The sequence below is a fragment of the Pleurodeles waltl genome, chromosome 1_1, assembly GCF_031143425.1.
Source record: "Pleurodeles waltl isolate 20211129_DDA chromosome 1_1, aPleWal1.hap1.20221129, whole genome shotgun sequence".
NCBI lineage: Eukaryota > Metazoa > Chordata > Amphibia > Caudata > Salamandridae > Pleurodeles > Pleurodeles waltl.
In genome coordinates, this window is record NC_090436.1 from 932,551,877 (window position 1) to 932,568,936 (window position 17,060).

Genomic DNA, 17,060 nt, shown 5'->3' on the forward strand with positions numbered 1-17,060 from the left:
ATTGGGCAAGGGGGCATGACTCCTGTCTGTGCTAAGACAGGAGTCATTTCAATGGGGGTTGGGAGTCAAAAAACATGGCGCAAATCGGGTTGAGGCCAATATTTTGCCTCAGACCTGACTTGCCCCATTTTTGGACGCCCAAGCTCCATTTTCCCCTACGCCAGCGCTGCCTGATGTGGGTCATTTTTTTTGACGCACACTAGTCAGCTGCGCCGGCTAACGTCATTCCATAAATAAGGCGCCCGCATGGCGCTTTGGAATGGCGTTAGCCGGCGTTAAAATTTTTGACGCACAACTGCGTTGGCGCAGTTGTGTGTCAAAAAGTATAAATATGGCCTAAGTAACTTTGCACCTAACCTTCACTAAGTGAGGGTTAGACATATAGGTGACTTATAAGTTACTTAAGTGCATTGTAAAATGGCTGTGAAATAACGTGGATAATATTTCACTCAGGCTGCAGTGGCAGTCCTGTGTAAGAATTGTCTGAGCTCCCTATGGGTGGCAAAATAAATGCTGTATCCCATAGGGATCTCCTGGAACCCCAATACCCTGGGTACCTAGGTACCATATACTAGGGAATTATAAGGGTGTTTCAGTGTGCCAATGAGAATTGGGAAAATTAGACACTAGCCTGCAGTGACAATTTTAAAAGCAGAGAGCATAAACACTGAGGTTCTGGTTAGCAGAGCCTCAGTGATGCAGTTAGGCACCACACAGGGAACACATACAGGACATACTTTATGAGCACTGGGGCCCTGGCTAGCAGGATCCCAGTGACACAGGCAAAAACAAACATACATGCAGTAAAAATGGGGGTAACATGCCAGGCAAGATGGTACTTTCCTACATATACCCTGTGTTTGCTGTTGTGCTCACATTCATCCATAGCCAGAAATCGGCCTAGTCACGTTGAGCCTACCTTGACATTTCCACAGTGCTTGCAGAGGGTCCTTTCCCACATCACTTACAATTACACTGAACCTAATGTTAGCATCCCACATGCAGCACACAGCATATTCTTACCAACACATGGTATCAACACATGACTGCTGTAGGCACCCAGACATCAGCCAGACCATGCTACATCTCTTCACTGATATCACACACCATACACACAGATAGGCTTTATTTATCCCAGGAGATAGCCCCCAAGAGATCAACCTCCTCCATCTGTACGAATGTAGGATTAGGGCCAAGTTACAATGCAGTAGAGTGGAACCCCATAGGGTGGTAGTAAACATCACTTGATATGAGACCATTCCCACTGCACTGTACCTTTACAACAAGCCTAGCAATATTTCAACCGAGCTAGACAGAAAACGCTGTGAGGCACTGTAGGGGAAGACACTGTTTGCCCCAAGACTTTCCAGAAAATAGGTTCTTGGAGGTAGCAAAACCACTGCCCCAGTGAACAACTGTGTCTACTCTTGCCTCTCTCTGTGGTCCCAAGATGGCCCTTACCATTTTTGGGGCAGTCTTCTTAAATAACATATGGACTCAAGACAAGAAGTTCATGTGTAGAGCCATCCACCTCAATGATAGTAGGGGAAATTAGTCTCATGGGGGGGATTGAATACAAGCATAGATAACCCATTTCAGGAAATCTGGAATGCTGAGACAGTTAGGTACATGTAGCTAGAAGGGAAGGGGCAACCTGTGAGGATACTTACACTGTATTCCTTTTGTTTCAGAGACATAGGGATGATCCAGTGCAGCACAAATGATAATTGTGAAACAATACTGCACGTGCTAGACATGCACTTGGATACCTCCAGGCTGATAGATTTCTTCTGGTACTGTTGAGAATATGGCTATGCTTGGCTCGTCCTTAGATGGTGGGGCCTCTGCTCCACCACGACCATACACACCCTAACCCTGATCATCTCTGGAGAAGACCTGTCTTAGTTGTTCCAACATCCGCTACAAAAGAAAACAACTTTGTTGCACCAGGCTCGACAGAAAAGTACTGTTGATTAATTTGGCTGGGTTCAGTACAAGGGCATTCAGAAGAATTTAGACTATTCACTGATGCTCAAGTAAATGCAGAATGGTCCATACCCTTCTTCACCCTACAGACAAAAGCAAACACCCACTGGTTGCAAATAACAAGCTGGAAAATGCTGAAAATGGTCAACAACACTGAGCTCAGCCTAAATGCTATTAAGGAAGTATTAAGAGCCATCTACCTCATGGTGATGCAACATCGATGTGTGTTGGACTTAATGACTGCAGTGGAGGGTGAGTGTGTGCCAAGATCGGTGCCTCCTGTAATACATTTATCCCTAGTGACAACCAGAACAATGGGACACTTCCATTTGCCATCCAAGCACTGCATCATCTACAGACTGACATGAGGAAAGAGGGTGGTACACCTGAGCAGGACTGGTTATTCGATTGATTTTTCTGGCTCCACCAGTGGGTGACCAGATTGTGCATGTCATTGCTGCTGATCCTCATACTTGTGCTGTTTTTGTGTTGTTTTCTACACATGGGGGTTTACTGCTGTAAAAATGCAGTTCTATACTTAGGTAGAAATCAGGTAACTAGGGAAGTTGTAATAGACACAACAGAAACATGCCAAAACCCACATAATAGGACTGTCATAAAGTATGGGGTAGATAATGTAGTTGATAATTCACCTAGAGGGGGGAAATGTTAATAGTGATAAAATAATTAATTGTACACCATGATATATGTACACACAGCAATGAACTTGCATCACTGTTGTCTAATTCACATGATGTGACCTCCTCATCAACCCAAAGTCAGAAATACATGGTCAGGCAAGCCCTGCAACCTAAGCCTGAAGCAACTGATTGACTAATTTTAGATAGGGTGACACATAGCCTGTAAATAAACATGCAAACAGGAAAAACCCACATCAGTCCCTCTGATAGGTAGTGACACCCCAATGGTCCTGGAAGATTGACCCTCAATAAAGCATATTTGCCGGAGGGCACTCATTTCCAAAACACCATAGAAGTTAGATGCTATGAGGAACATTCAACCAATCGAACACAACACGCAGTGATTACTCATTCCCCATGCCGGACATCTGGACATGTTACCTACTGGCCTGCATTATTTCCACACAAGGTTGAGACCTAACTGCACACTTAGTCAGATGGACAGATTTATGACTCTGCAATTAGGCTCGGATTCCCTTCTCCAAAGAATGCTTAGAGTTCTTTTAAGACACTTCTAAAATAGTATATAATGGAGCTCAGAACCAATGTCCCCCAGGCAGTCATCAGACCCCAACTCTGTGCTCCTCTCCTGGCTGCTGCGTTTAATTAAACCAACTGTTCCTGTTTTGCCAAACGTCTCTTGATTTTCATATATTTAAGGTAAATCCACATTCAGCTATATGCAATTTGATGAGATGTGAGAATATCTTTTTGAGAGGGGGAAGAAGCAGCACTAGAAGACACACCAGAGCATTATATGGCTAAAAATGTGGGGCTTTACAAATGTATTTGGCTGAATCAATGGCATAGGATCACAGAGAAAAAGGAGCATTGATGACCCCACGTTATGGCATATTTAATTTGAGAATCATTGAGAACTTGAGAAGGGTAGTGTATGAAATGAAGCCACCTCCAAAACCTGCACAGTTTGAAGCACTTAAGGAAATATTTAAAAGAAAGTGGTGCAGCCACTTTTCTTGCATCGCTCCTGCCTCTCCTACCTACACCATGGTTGCATAGTATTTACAATGCAGCACACCATGGCAGTTGTTACAATAGTGTCAACATTATTTATGCTATTGTGGTGCTTTGCTCTGAGCAGGTGTTAAAATGAAGAAAAAAATTGCCCAGTAAAATGTTCTAAATTTAACTACGCGATTTCTTTGGGCCTCCCGGCATTGGAGCACCCCGGTTGCAAACATTATGCCTGGTGCAGGCATAATGTGAACATGGGTTTACAAAGTGGCGTACTGCAAGCATTGCCGTACTTTGTAAATACGACGCGGCAGAAAGGCATCCTTAACGCTGCCTTAGCATAAAAAAAAATTATGCTAGGGGCTTGTAAACATGCCCTGAAATGCTTTCGAGTGTGCAGCTTATTTTATGGAAAGGGAAAAATATCTGGGAAAAGTCCAAAAGGCAATGCCTAGCTGTGCTGATGCTAGATGGGATGCAGAACAAAAGAAATGGAGGACTATTATGATGGTACCCTGCATTAACGAGTGACAAATCTGATAAAAAAAGGAAGAGAAGAAAGGAAAGAAGAAGAAGGAAAAGAGAGAAAACCCAGAGAATTCAGGCAAAGACAGTGATAGTGAGTCGAGCAATGATCTCCTGGATGAGTTGTTATCCATCTTCATATCAAATAGCCCAAACCAAAGGATTAAATGGTACAGTTGCTGATGAAAACTCTGGAATAGCCACTGCACCAGGAAATACAAGTCAGAACCTGATGGGAGAGAGTTCAGAGACTGGTGCCCCTGTTAACGCCACTGTTCCCAATGTCCTAGATGCAATCACTGTTGGTCACTATTGGTCCCGCATTTTCTTTGTTGAAATCCAAGTCAGCAGGAACCACACCCCATACTTTGATAGTTCCTCCTGGAGCAAAATATCAAATAATGTGTCTGTGGTTCCAGGAATGGTAGGAACTTTTTTAGTCCTGACTCAGGTGAATACACCCAATGTTGCATCTGCAGCAGCAACAATGAATCAGACAGTTTACTCCTTTAGGAAAGTCCACTAAAAGATCACAAAATTCTAATGTGTCCATTTGGAATTCACCTCAGAGTGTCATTAACTGTAGTCCCAGAGAAGGGATAGTATCCTATACTGATGCAGTACAAAATGGTACAAATTCCAGACAAATAGATGATTTGATTTGATTTTTAATGGGTTCCCGGGAGTAAGGAATGGTTCAGGATCAAGCAGAGAAATGATTCAGTCCCCAGTGAGGGACACACAGTGGATGCAGTCAAAATTAACTTGGAACGGGAAAAGATGATAAGAGTAGTCCTTGATATTTCCCGATTAAATACCTACCAAGAGAATGGACTTGTATTCATGTATAAAGAGATTAGTAAGCATGCAGGATAAGCTCATGATAAATTGCCTGAATTAGCTCAAATTTATGATGTAAATTTAAGCCAAATCAAGTCTTCAGAAAAGCTATTGCATATGTTTGATGAGAATGATATTTGCAGTACAAGAACATCAGGAATGAAGATTCAGATTACAGAATTAATTGGAAGTATCTGAAAATGGAGAGAGCTAGATAAGTGGGAAGCAGATGGGACTCGGAGAAAGATCAAGAGAAATAAAAGGGAAAGCCACCTCCATCTTTAATAGATTGAGAGGGCGCTTCATATTTTCCATTGAGGAAAGTGCCTGGTCAAAATAATATCCATGTGCCGTGGAGCAGGAGTGATCATGCATCATTTACAAATGATTGCTCCAAATTGAGAGAGAAGCTACAAGAATGATATACACAGGCTGAGTGATTTGTGACTATTCCACTAGTCTTGTAGGTGGATTTGATTGAATACCTTCATCAACATTGTAGTACCAAGTGATTTGTGGGCAGAATGTAAAGTGGCTGGAGAGTGGCTGAAGAAGGAATCTCAGAGAAATCCAATATCACATGCCCTGTCACAGTTGATGATGAAAAAGTATCAACAAGCAATTACCTTTTTGAAAGGAAAGATACTAGCTAAAGTCATTGATTGGCTTAAGATTAACAGGATGACTCAAGAGCCAAGAGAATCAGTGGATTCCTATAATGAGAGATTATTGCAGGTGTTTAAACAGCACAGGGGAATGGAGACTGTTGAAACTAAAGACATGGGGAATGTTGTGTCCCAGTTTGTGACAGGATGGAGACATGAAATTAGCTTGATGATTCAGCAGCATTTAATCTGTTGCCAGAATAAATCGGTTGATGAGATCTTGAGATATGCGAAAAATTGTAATGATTAATTGAAAAGAAAACAGAAGCAATTAAAGGAGAAACTGATGGTGGTGCAGATGAAAGCAACAAAGAGAGGATGTCAGAGTCAACCTTTTGTAGGGAATTTTGGTTCTGTGCAAGGAGTGTATCAGCAGGGAACTACTATGATGCAAAGTGGAAATAGGTTCCTGTATCAAGGAAGAGGTGGTGGTGTTGCAATGGACCCGAGTACTGGGATTGCTGACTTTGAAGAGATTGAATCCTTGTCATTATTGCAAAACGTTAGGGCTCTGGAAGCAGGAATGTAGTCTTAACCCCAACAGAGTGATGAATGAGAACCAGGTTCTGAATTCAGGGTTTATACATCCCCATAGTAATAACCTGTGCAGTCACAGAATGCACTGAGACTGAGAATACAAAATTTCGATGAGCCCCAGAGAAGCAGGTTCTACAAACCCCGATGCTGGCACAAAAGGCAAATCATCCCCAATTTAATTCAAATAAAGTCCCAAATTCAAACCAGAATCCTTTCCAAAATCAGAACGCATTTCAGCAGTCCCCTATGTTTGATGCATTTGAGGGCAATGGATCTGATCAGTCACAATGATGTTGTCTGAAGGGGGAGGAAGATTGCATATTTGTAGATTACGGTGGTACATTTGTAGAATGTGAAGTGAATGGCCACCCAGTATCACTCTTCATTGACATTAGTGCTTCCTGCTCTACGTTTAGAACAGTGGAAGTTCTAACCTACCCTTCTCACAAAAAAGAATCCTAGTTTGGTGGGTTCCAAATAAGCAAATGACAAACCCTGTAACAAAAGAGGTACCTGGTAAAATAGGGTCCTTTGAGGAGAATCACCATTGTGTGGTGTGTTATTCGTGTCTTGTGAGCTTACTAGGATGTGATTTGTTGTGCAAATTAAGCTGCAATATCCATTGTACAAAGAAAGGCATAGAATTTCTGGACCATGATGAAGATGTAGGCTTTAAACTGGTGAGTCAAAGACAGCGGTTGAATTGTATCCAGTGACTACATATGCAGACTTACCACTGGATCTTAAAGATAGAGTAAAACATGAGGTCTGGGACTTTTCAGGAACATATATTTGCTTCACAAAGGGAGTTTAGCCTATTCATTTAAAAGTAAAGCCCAATGTTGAGTACCCAAGAACCCCACAGTATAATCTGACCCCTGAAATAATTGCTGTGATTACTCCAGTTATTGAGTCAATGATACAACAAGGCATTTTGAAGACAATAATGGGGAGTACATGTAATTCACCTATGAAGGGCTTGCAAAGGTCTAGTGGTAAATACTGCATAGTGCAGGACCTCAGAAACATTAATAGCATTGATGTTCCTTGTCCCATGGTACCGAATACAGTTGTGATTTTCTTTCAAATTCCATGTGAGGCTGAGTGGTTCACATAATTGATTTGTTTCAGGCATTTTTCTCTGTTCCATTGCCGGAGGACAGTCACTACCTCTTTGCCTTCTGGTCCAGAACAGTTTTTGGGCATAGTGCTGAGTCCCACATGGGGTATACAGAGAGTCCCTCAGGCCCATATTTATACTTTTTGACGCTAAACTGCGCTAACGCAGTTTAGCGTCAAAAAGTTTTGCGCCGGCTAACGCCATTCTGAAGCGCCATGCGGGCGCCGTATTTATTGAATGGCGTTAGCCGGCGCAAGCAGACCGGCGCTGCCTGGTGTGCGCGAGAAAAACCACGTACACCAGGCAGCGCCGGCGTAGGGGGAAAATGGCGCATGGGTGTCTTAAAATGGGGCAAGTCAGGTTACGTCGAAAAAATAGTCGTAACCCGACTTGCGCCATTTATTTTCGACGCCCATCCCCCATCAACATGACTCCTATCATTGTAAAGATAGGAGTCATGCCCCCTTGCCCAATGGCCATGCCCAGGGGACTTCTGTCCCCTGGGCATGGCCATTGGGCATTGTGGCATGTAGGGGGGCACAAATCAGGCCCCCCTATGCCAAAAAAAATTATTAAAAAAAAATAAAAAAATACTTACCTGAATGTCCCTGGGGTGGGTCCCTCCAGCCTTGGGTGTCCTCCTGGGGTGGCCAAGGGTGGCAGGGGGGGTCCCTGGGAGCAGGGGAGGGCACTCTGGGCTCATTTTGAGCCCACTTGTCCCTTAACGCCATGCCTGACCCAGGCGTTAAAAAGCGGCGCAAATGCGCCGTTTTTAGCCACGCCCACTCCCGGGCGTCTCTTTTGCCCGGGAGTATAAATACCACGTAAAGGCCTGGGAGTCATTTTTTAGACGGGAACGCCTCCCTTGCATATCATTAACGCAAGGAAGGGGTTCACGCTAAAAAATGACGCACATTCCGGGAACTTTGGCGCTATTCGCCTCTAACGCCATAGTATAATCACTCGGGCACTCCCAACATTTCTAGGTGTGACCTAAGCTCCACTTCCTTCCAGGCAGTGCGCTCGAGGTCATTCCTTAGCAAACAGTTCACAAGCATGGCAGGGCTTACAGCTACGTGCAGAAGACCTGAGACGACCCCCCACACTCAAAATTGAAAGTGTCACTGGGTAGTGACCCTCACATTTGTCTGCTAGCAAAACCTGGTGAAATCCTGTGGGTAACATCTGCTCTGGAGGCACCAGATGACTCCTTACTATTGTCATACTGGCACCAGTGCCCCTCAAAGCCTCAACAACCTGCCCATTGATGGTAACCCACTGCCTATACTTTGTAGTATTCGGTGGCACATGGGTGTTTGGGACCATCACCACATCAACCCGGGACACTAGGGTAATCCCAATAAAATTCCCCCACTACACTTGCCACCCCAATATCTTACCTCCGCTTGGAGGCAGTGCCCTCTTGGTACGCTTGGGATCCCCATTGTAGTGTCCATACTTGTAGCTCTCATAGCGCTTAGGCTACTTGTTCTGACTCTTGTTAGGGAAAGTGTAGGAGGCTGGCCTGGTTTGTAGTGGGTACCTTAGGTACTTACACCATATACCAGGTTCAGTTATCCCTTATTAGTGAAATATAGTAGTGTTCTAGCAGCTTAGGCTAATAGAGGTAGCTATAGCAGAGCAGCTTAGGCTGAACTAGGAGACATGCAAAGCTCATGCAATACCACTTATAGTTACACAGTACTTATACACTTGTAAAGACAATACTCAGTATTACCAAAAATAAAGGTAGTTTATTTGGGTGACACAGTACCAAACAAATCTTAGAGGCAATACTCCTTCTGGAGGTAAGTATTATACACAATATTAACACTACACACCAAAATAAGGCAAGTAATTAGACAGAGGATAGACAAAACAATAGGAAATGCTATAGAATGCAATGGGAGAAAATAGGTCTGGGAAACATAAACTATATACTAAGAAAGTGGAATGTGAATTATCAATTCCCACCTAGACAAGTGTAGTGTGTGCAGAATCACTGGGAGAGTAAGAATACAGTAAAGGTAAGTAAATTACCCCACCCCAGAGCACGGAAAAGCAGGAGTAAAGTACTGCAAGTTTCCTTTAAACACACTACACCTCGTGATTGGAATTATTGCAAGAACCAACCAAGTCTGCAAACAACAAACAGTGGATTCCTGGACCTGAAGACCTGCAAAGGAAGGAGACCAAGTCCAGAAGTCAAAAGAAGTTGCAGGAAGGACAGGAGCCCCTGCCAACCCAGAAGAGGGTGCAAAAGAAGAGTCCCCGGTTGGACGAAGACTGAAAAAATGCACCCTAAGAAGATGCCAGCGGGTTCCTGTATGATGCAAAGCATGTCCCACATCATGAAGTTGGATGCAGGTGAGTTTTGTCACTGGATTCCTCCAACAAGCCTTGGTTCTGGCAAAGTTGCGTTTTGCATCAACTAGGCACTATCTGGAACCAGGAGGGACCTGGGGGCCTCAACTCTGTGTGAGGAGGAAGTGGGGGCTCTCCGCACTTCAGAGAACCCTCAGAGCACCAGATAGCACCCACAGGAGTCCCAGGACACAGGGACAAAGGAGGTGCAAATTGCTGTTGGTGCAGCACTACAAAGGAAGGTCCCAGACCACTGGAGAACTCAGCGAGTTGAGCATCACAGGATAGAGTGGTGGGGACCTGGGCCAGGATGCGCATGAAGAAATACTGCAAATGGTGCACAGCGGCCTCGGGGGTGAAGAAGACGTGGTGCACAGGGGTACTGTCGTTCAGGGGAAGGCAAGGGCTTACCTCCTCCAAATTGTGACAGCAGGACCTCAGGACAGTCTGTGTCGATGGGGTCCACCCTCTGTGTTCCAAGGAGCACGCTCGTCGCCAGGAGAGGAGTCCAAGAGAACCGATCGTCGACTTAGAAGGTGTCTGCGTGAGATTTCTTTGGTCCTTCTGGTGCAGGGTGAAGACAGGGAGTCCTAGAAGCATGCACACCATGCAGTTGCTAGCTGGAGCTGAAGTTGCAGAAGAAAAGTATCCCTTGTGGATACTTTCTTGCTGTTGCGGTGGTTCCTGGAGCAGGCTGCGGTTGATCTGATGTCAGAGGATGAAATAGTAGTTGCCGAGGATTCCTGCTGGAAACTTGCAGGTAGAATCTCAAGATAAACTGTAAAACTGTCAACTTCGCACTTGCATAGCGCACTACTCACCCGTTAGGGTCTCAAGGCGCTGTACGCATACCGCTGTGGAACTCCTCCTGGCTTTTCTCTGTGAGGCACCCACTCTTGGACAACCCCAGGGTGAAGCCAGGACCACTCCCCTGTCCATCACCACCCCTGGGCTGGTTCCCAAAGCTCCTCCAGCGTGTCCCAGACCCCTGCCATCTTGAATGCTGAAGTGTGAGTGCACAATGGAGTCCTCTGAGTGGCCAGTGCCAGCAGGTGACGTCAGAGACCCCTCCTGATAGGCTCTTACCTGGTTAGGTAGCCAATCCTCCTCTTAGGGCTATTTAGGGTCTCTCCTGTGGGTTTCTCTTCAGATAATGATTGCAAGAGCTCACCAGAGTTCCTCTGCACTTCTCTCTTTGACTTCTGCCAAGGATCGACCGCTGACTGCTCCAGGACGCCTGCAAAACCGCAACAAAGTAGCAAGAAGACTACCAGCAAATTGTAGCGCCTAATCCTGCCGGCTTTCTCAACTGTTTCCTGGTGGTGCATGCTCTGACGGCTGTCTGCCTTCACCCTGCACTGGAAGCCAAGAAGAAATCTCCTGTGGGTCGACGGAATCTTCCCCCTGCTAACGCAGGCACCAAATCTCTGCATCACCGGTCCTCTGGGTCCCCTCTCATCCTGACAAGCGTGGTCCCTGGTACACAGGAGCCAGATCCAAGTGACCCCGACAGTCCAGTGGTCCGTCTGTCCAAATTTGGTGGAGGTAAGTTCTTGCCTGCCCAAGCCAGACAGTAATCCTGTGTACTGCGCGATCTGCAGCTGACAGGTCTTCTGTACACTTTTGCAAGGACTCCTTTAGGCACAGCACAGCCCAGGTCCCCAGCACTCTGTCTTGCATTGCTCAACTCGCTGAGCTGACCACCGTCTTCATGGGACCTTCCTTTGTTGTGTTGAGACGACCACCATGCTCAGATTTCTTGAACACCTGCTCAAGTGCTTCTGCGGGTGCTGCCTGCTTCTGCGTGGGTTATCTGTGTTGCTGAGCGCCCCCTCTGTCTCCTCCTCCAAGGAGCAACCTCCTGGTCCTTCCTGGGCCCTGGCAGCACTCATTATCTTCAACTGCAAATCTTGCAGCTAGCAAGGCTCGTTTGTGGTTTTTCTGCATGGGAAAAACTCTGCATCCTCCAGAACGCCATGTGACATCTTCGGAGCAAAGGAGAAGTTCCTGGCACCTTCCGTTGTTGCAGAATCTCCAGCTTCTTCCACCCAGAGGCAGCCCTTTTGCATCTTCATCTTGGGTTTAGTGGGCTCCTGCCCCCCCTGGACACCAGTGTGACTCTTGGACTAGGTCACCTTCCTTTGCAGGTCTTCAGGTCCAGGAATCTGTCTTTAGTGCTTTGCAGTCAGTTGTTGTCTTTGCAGAATCCCCTATCTCGACTTTACTTTCTTTCTGGGGCAGTAGGGTAACTTTACTCCTACTTTTCAGGGTCTTGGGGTGGGGTATCTTGGACACCCTTAGTGTTTTCTTACACTCCCAGCGACACTCTACACACTACACTAGGCCTAGGGTCCTTTCGTGGTTCGCATTCCACTTTTGGAGTATATGGTTTGTGTTGCCCCTAGGCCTATCGTCTCCTATTGCATTCTATTCTGTTCTACAGTGTTTGCACTACTTTTCTAAGTGTTTACTTACCTGATTTTGGTTTGTGTGTGTTTTTTATGCATTTTACCTACCTCGTAAGGGAGTATATCCTCTGAGATGCTTTTGGCATATTGTCACTAAAATAAAGTACCTTTATTTTTAGTAATTCTGAGTATTATGATTCTTGTGATATAGTGCTGTATGATATAAGTGGTCTAGTAGGAGCTATGCATGTCTCCTAGTTCAGCCTAAGCTCCTCTGCTATAGCTACTTCTATCAGCCTAAGCTCCTAGAACACTATTAATCTACTAATAAGGGATAACTGGACCTGGCACAAGGTGTAAGTACCGTCAGGTACCCACTATTAGCCCGGCCAGCCTCCTATACTGACCAGCAGGATCCCAGTGAGACAGGCAAAAACATACTGACATACAGGTAAAAATGGGGGTAACATGGCAAGAAAGATAGTCCTTTCCTACAGAAAGCTCTTTTTCTGGTTGCCAGATTGGGTATAGGACCCTTTCCCCTGAAAACTGCTTTGGAGTTTTTAAAGCTCACGCTCACAAAGCACTGCACAGCACCGGACCAGAATACCTCAAGAGATGACTCTCCTTCTACACCCCGCCTGGCATCTCCACTCCGCCGACCTCGCCCTCGCAACCGTTCCACACGTTCGCAACTACAATCATTCTTTCACCTCGCAGCCAAAATGTGGAACAATCTTCCCACCCACCTGCGCCAGACCAAAGACCTTCTTACCTTCAGGAAACTTCTCAAGACCTGGCTGTTCAGTCAGTAGCAGCACCCCTACACCCCTCCTCTCCCCCCTCCCCTTCTCAGCAACTTGAGACCCTCACGGGTTAGTAGTGTGCTTTACAAATCCCTGAGGACTTGAGAGCACTCCTTTTTGTCTCCCCCTCCCTTTTCTGTTGGGAACCGTAACAACCCTTTAGGGAGTCCTCCAGATGCTTTTGTGGACTCTGTGATGCTGACCCAGAGGTTTGCCTCTTCCACTTGCCATCCACTAGGTCCTGAGTAGCTGTGGAAAACAAACTTCAAACATGTGCTCCCTCATAATCAGGTTGTACAGCTCATCAAAGTCATCTACCTTTCTGCCCCTCACCCAGCCCTTTGCTGCCTTGCTGGAATAATCAATGAAATCCACTCAGGTTTGTGTGGGTAGTTTGTGACTCTTCCTAAACCTCTGGCAGTACTTCTCTGGAGTTAACCCACACTTGCTAATGAGTATAGCTTTCATAGGAGTGCACTGTGCCTGCCTCACTTTTTAGTGTTAAGCATGTGTCCCCCACCGTCATTGGCATATATACCTCCACCAGCTACCCGCAATACTCTTCAGAAACCTTGTTCATTCTAAGAGCCAACTCACAGGCTGGGAACCACATCTCAATGTCATCCCTCACCACAAAGCTGGATACCAAATCCTTTGGGATGCGGACCCTCACCTCATCAGCAGAAACTGTAGGTATGCTACCACTATCACTGCTGGACTCAGCCTGCCTGACCTTAATGTCAGGCAGGCTGACATTAAGGCTCAGCTCATGAACCACCATGAGCTTCCTTTCTTCCATGGCCAATTTATTTTTCTTCTCCTCTTCTTCCATGGCCAGTCTTTTCTCCTCTAGAGCCCTCTCTTTCTCCAGTTGGAACTTAGCCAATTCCGATTTTAATTCTCTCTCCTCCCTCCAGTTGCTTTGAGGATTTGGGGACAGGCCTCTTGATGAGATGCTGCTTCCTGGCCTGGGAGGAATCACTGTTTCTTGCAATGTATTACCCCACTGTCTCACAGGCAGTCCCAGATTCTCCAATGAATCCTGGTCCTTCTCCTCATCATACTCAATTTCCACATCCTCCTCCACAGGGGTCTCCCGGGTTGCATTCCTAGCTTCTTTCCAGGCCCTCAGCACCTTTTGAATCTCTGCATTCTTGTTGAAGCCTTTAGTCGAAACCTCAAATGCCTTGCAAAAATCCTTGAGCTTTTTCACTTTATACTTTTGCAGCTTGGCAACTCAAAATCAAGGTTTGCTTGTGCAAGTGCAGGTGCAGTTATGGGACCTCCAATCAAAGGCATGGATTTATAGATAAATAGATATGCCAATCAGGGAAAATTGAAAACATGCAAAACAGATAAGGTATCTTTGCATGATTTGAATTGGCCTTAGATTTGTGTACTAGTTTTGACAAATTATCATAAGACACTGCACAAACACAAGTCCTATCCTCATTGCTGATCACCAATGTTAGCAATTGGGTCTCTAGCTGGCAGAGGTATGCACCCTGTCCAAGTATGGAATACAGTCCTAGTCAGGGTAAGTCAATAACACTCTCTAAGTTAATCTGTGCTCAACCTCTGGGAGCTTGGCTCAGAGCAGTCAGGCTTAGCTTAAGAGGCAATATGTAAAATCTTTGTGCAACACGTAAATTACAGTAACACAGTGAAAACACCACAAAAAAGGACTCAACACCAGCTTAGTAAAATAAGACCAAAATGACAAAAGTCCAATATGTAGAACTCAAGATATGATTTTTTAAAGAATAAACTGCAATGTAGTGCTTAAAAATCAATAGCGCTAAAAGGTTAATTGAGGTTGTGCTAGACCGAAGTAAATTCAAAGTTCAAGCTGACTACGATCAAGGGGAGGATGGCTACAGGACCCAGGCAGGGCCCACTGTTGGGGGCTGGCCCTCTATGTAGTGTACAAAATGGAGTACACTATGCAGAGGGTTCGGGCAACCATACGTTGGTTTCCAGAGGTAAAAATTAGACCACCTAATGCTCCAATTTTTAAGGTAGCTGGTCGAGCAGTTAGGCTAATCCAGGAGTATTTGCTGTACTCACAAGTCCAACCATGTACCACACACACTCAATTAATAATTTGCAAACCAGAATTTATAAACTTCTTCAGACTTTTATATACATTTCAAGACCAAGATCTTTAAAATACGGTATGTACTTTTTGAGGTATAGCTTTTCAAAGTTTTGGCAAAGTTAGTCTTTCTGTGCGTAATTATGCACCATTGGAATCAGTGCACAGTCATTTTATAAATGCATTAAAAACTGTACAGTTGAGTTACCAGTCTCTTCTTTTGCAGGATGGTCGCAGCAGTCAGTGGGCACCTTATGCCAGCTGGAGAGTATAGGTTGGCTCCCGGTTCCGGCGGGAACAGCGTTGGAGAGGATCTTGGCACAGGGCCACCTGGAGGGGAACTTGGAAAAGGAGCTGGTTTGCAGGTTTAAAGATGGTGCCTTGGGGTCCTGTGTGAGTCACAAGGGGTTGGGGACCTGGGGCACACAGCAGATTCCGCAATAAAAGGTTCAGGGCGGCCAGGTGGAGAGCGAGTTGGAGATCCAGGAGCTGTGCGCAACAGAGTCCTTTGGAGCTGGATGTGAGTCTCTTTGAGGGCTGCTTACAAGACAACGGGGGTACTCTGGTCAGAGGTCCTAGGTGTTCCTGAAGTCCCTCAACTGGGGCTTCCTCCTGATCTGTTTTTATCTTTGGGGGAGCTTGTTTTCTGGTTGTCAGACGTCGGATGACCAGCACCGAGGGTATTGGCGTAACTCGTCCACTGGAGGACTCAGTGCCACCAAACTTTGTACATTTGTAGACTTGTGGGCGGTTATTGGTGTGTCGACGGGTATGGCTACAAGTTCCGTTCGCAGAGATGTGAAGTGACCCTCACCAGTTTTTTAGTTCCTGCTTGGTTTTTGGGTGATGCCTCCACTTCGAAGGGAAATCTGGGGTGATTCTTGAAGCCTGGAGGTCCCCTGGGTTTCTTGGGGTTGGTTCAGTGTCCAGCTCTTCTTCAGCGGCAAATTTCGGGTCCTGGGTGCAGCAGCCAGGGTTTAGCGCCTTTTCATGTGCAGCAGGTCCACAGTTCTCTTGCCTTGGATCTTCTTTGGTGCTGATCTTCTTTGTCTCTTCCAGACTGATTTCTTGGTCTAGGGTTGCCAACTAAATACTGAATTTAGTGGGCCTTTTAGGGGGAACCTCATAGTGTCCAATGAGACACTTACCCTTGGGTGGCTACACCCACTACAGTGACCACTTCCTGTGGGAAGGGTCACTTCCCTAACCCTAATTGGCTATTTTCCTGATGCAACCTGGAGGAAAGCTCTTAGGGGCGGTGCATGCTCAGTGAGATCACTCCTCCTACCCTTTGTGTGGTTTCCTGCCTTTGCTCCCCCCAGAATTGGAGGTTTTAAAAGGGGGAGGTATCTGCTGCCAGTAGCAGGCCTGGGGATCCATATTCAAGGGTGGTAGCCCTTTGAAGCTTACTGCCAGGATAGTGCACATTCCTGAGGGAGGGGTTGTTATGTCCTGCACCCAGGAAGGGTATTGTTTCACAAACCAGAGAGACAGGGCTCTCCTCCAGGGTTTGTGTACTGGCTGTCTGGATTTTGCAGGCTTGCTGAAACCAGTCAGCAACCATGCTAGGATAGTTGGTTTTTGCAGGGGGCACCTCTAAGGTGACCCCTGGGTACATTTTATAATTAATACAGTACTGGTACCAGTTTGGATTTGTCTTTCTGAGTTGTTTGATACCAAACAACCCAAGGTTCAGAGTAACCATTATGTAGCTGGGAAACTCGTATTGACCAGTGTACAGCACATATATTAAAATAGCTGCTCTGTTTGGTCACTATGTCCCAGGTTTGGCAAGGACACAGTGGGGGCATATTGATTATGCAATTATGCCCTCACATATAGTATGGTGCACCCTGCCTTAGGGCTGGAAGGCTTGCTAGAGGGGTGACTTACCCATAACATATGCAGTGTAGGGTGGACAGGGAACACAGGGAGTGTGCCATGTCGAGTTTGTATTTTAGGTTTGCCCCAGGACTCTCAGCCTGCTATGACAGTGCTGGGTGAACCTGGATTCATTACTCTTGAGGGTGGCACAATC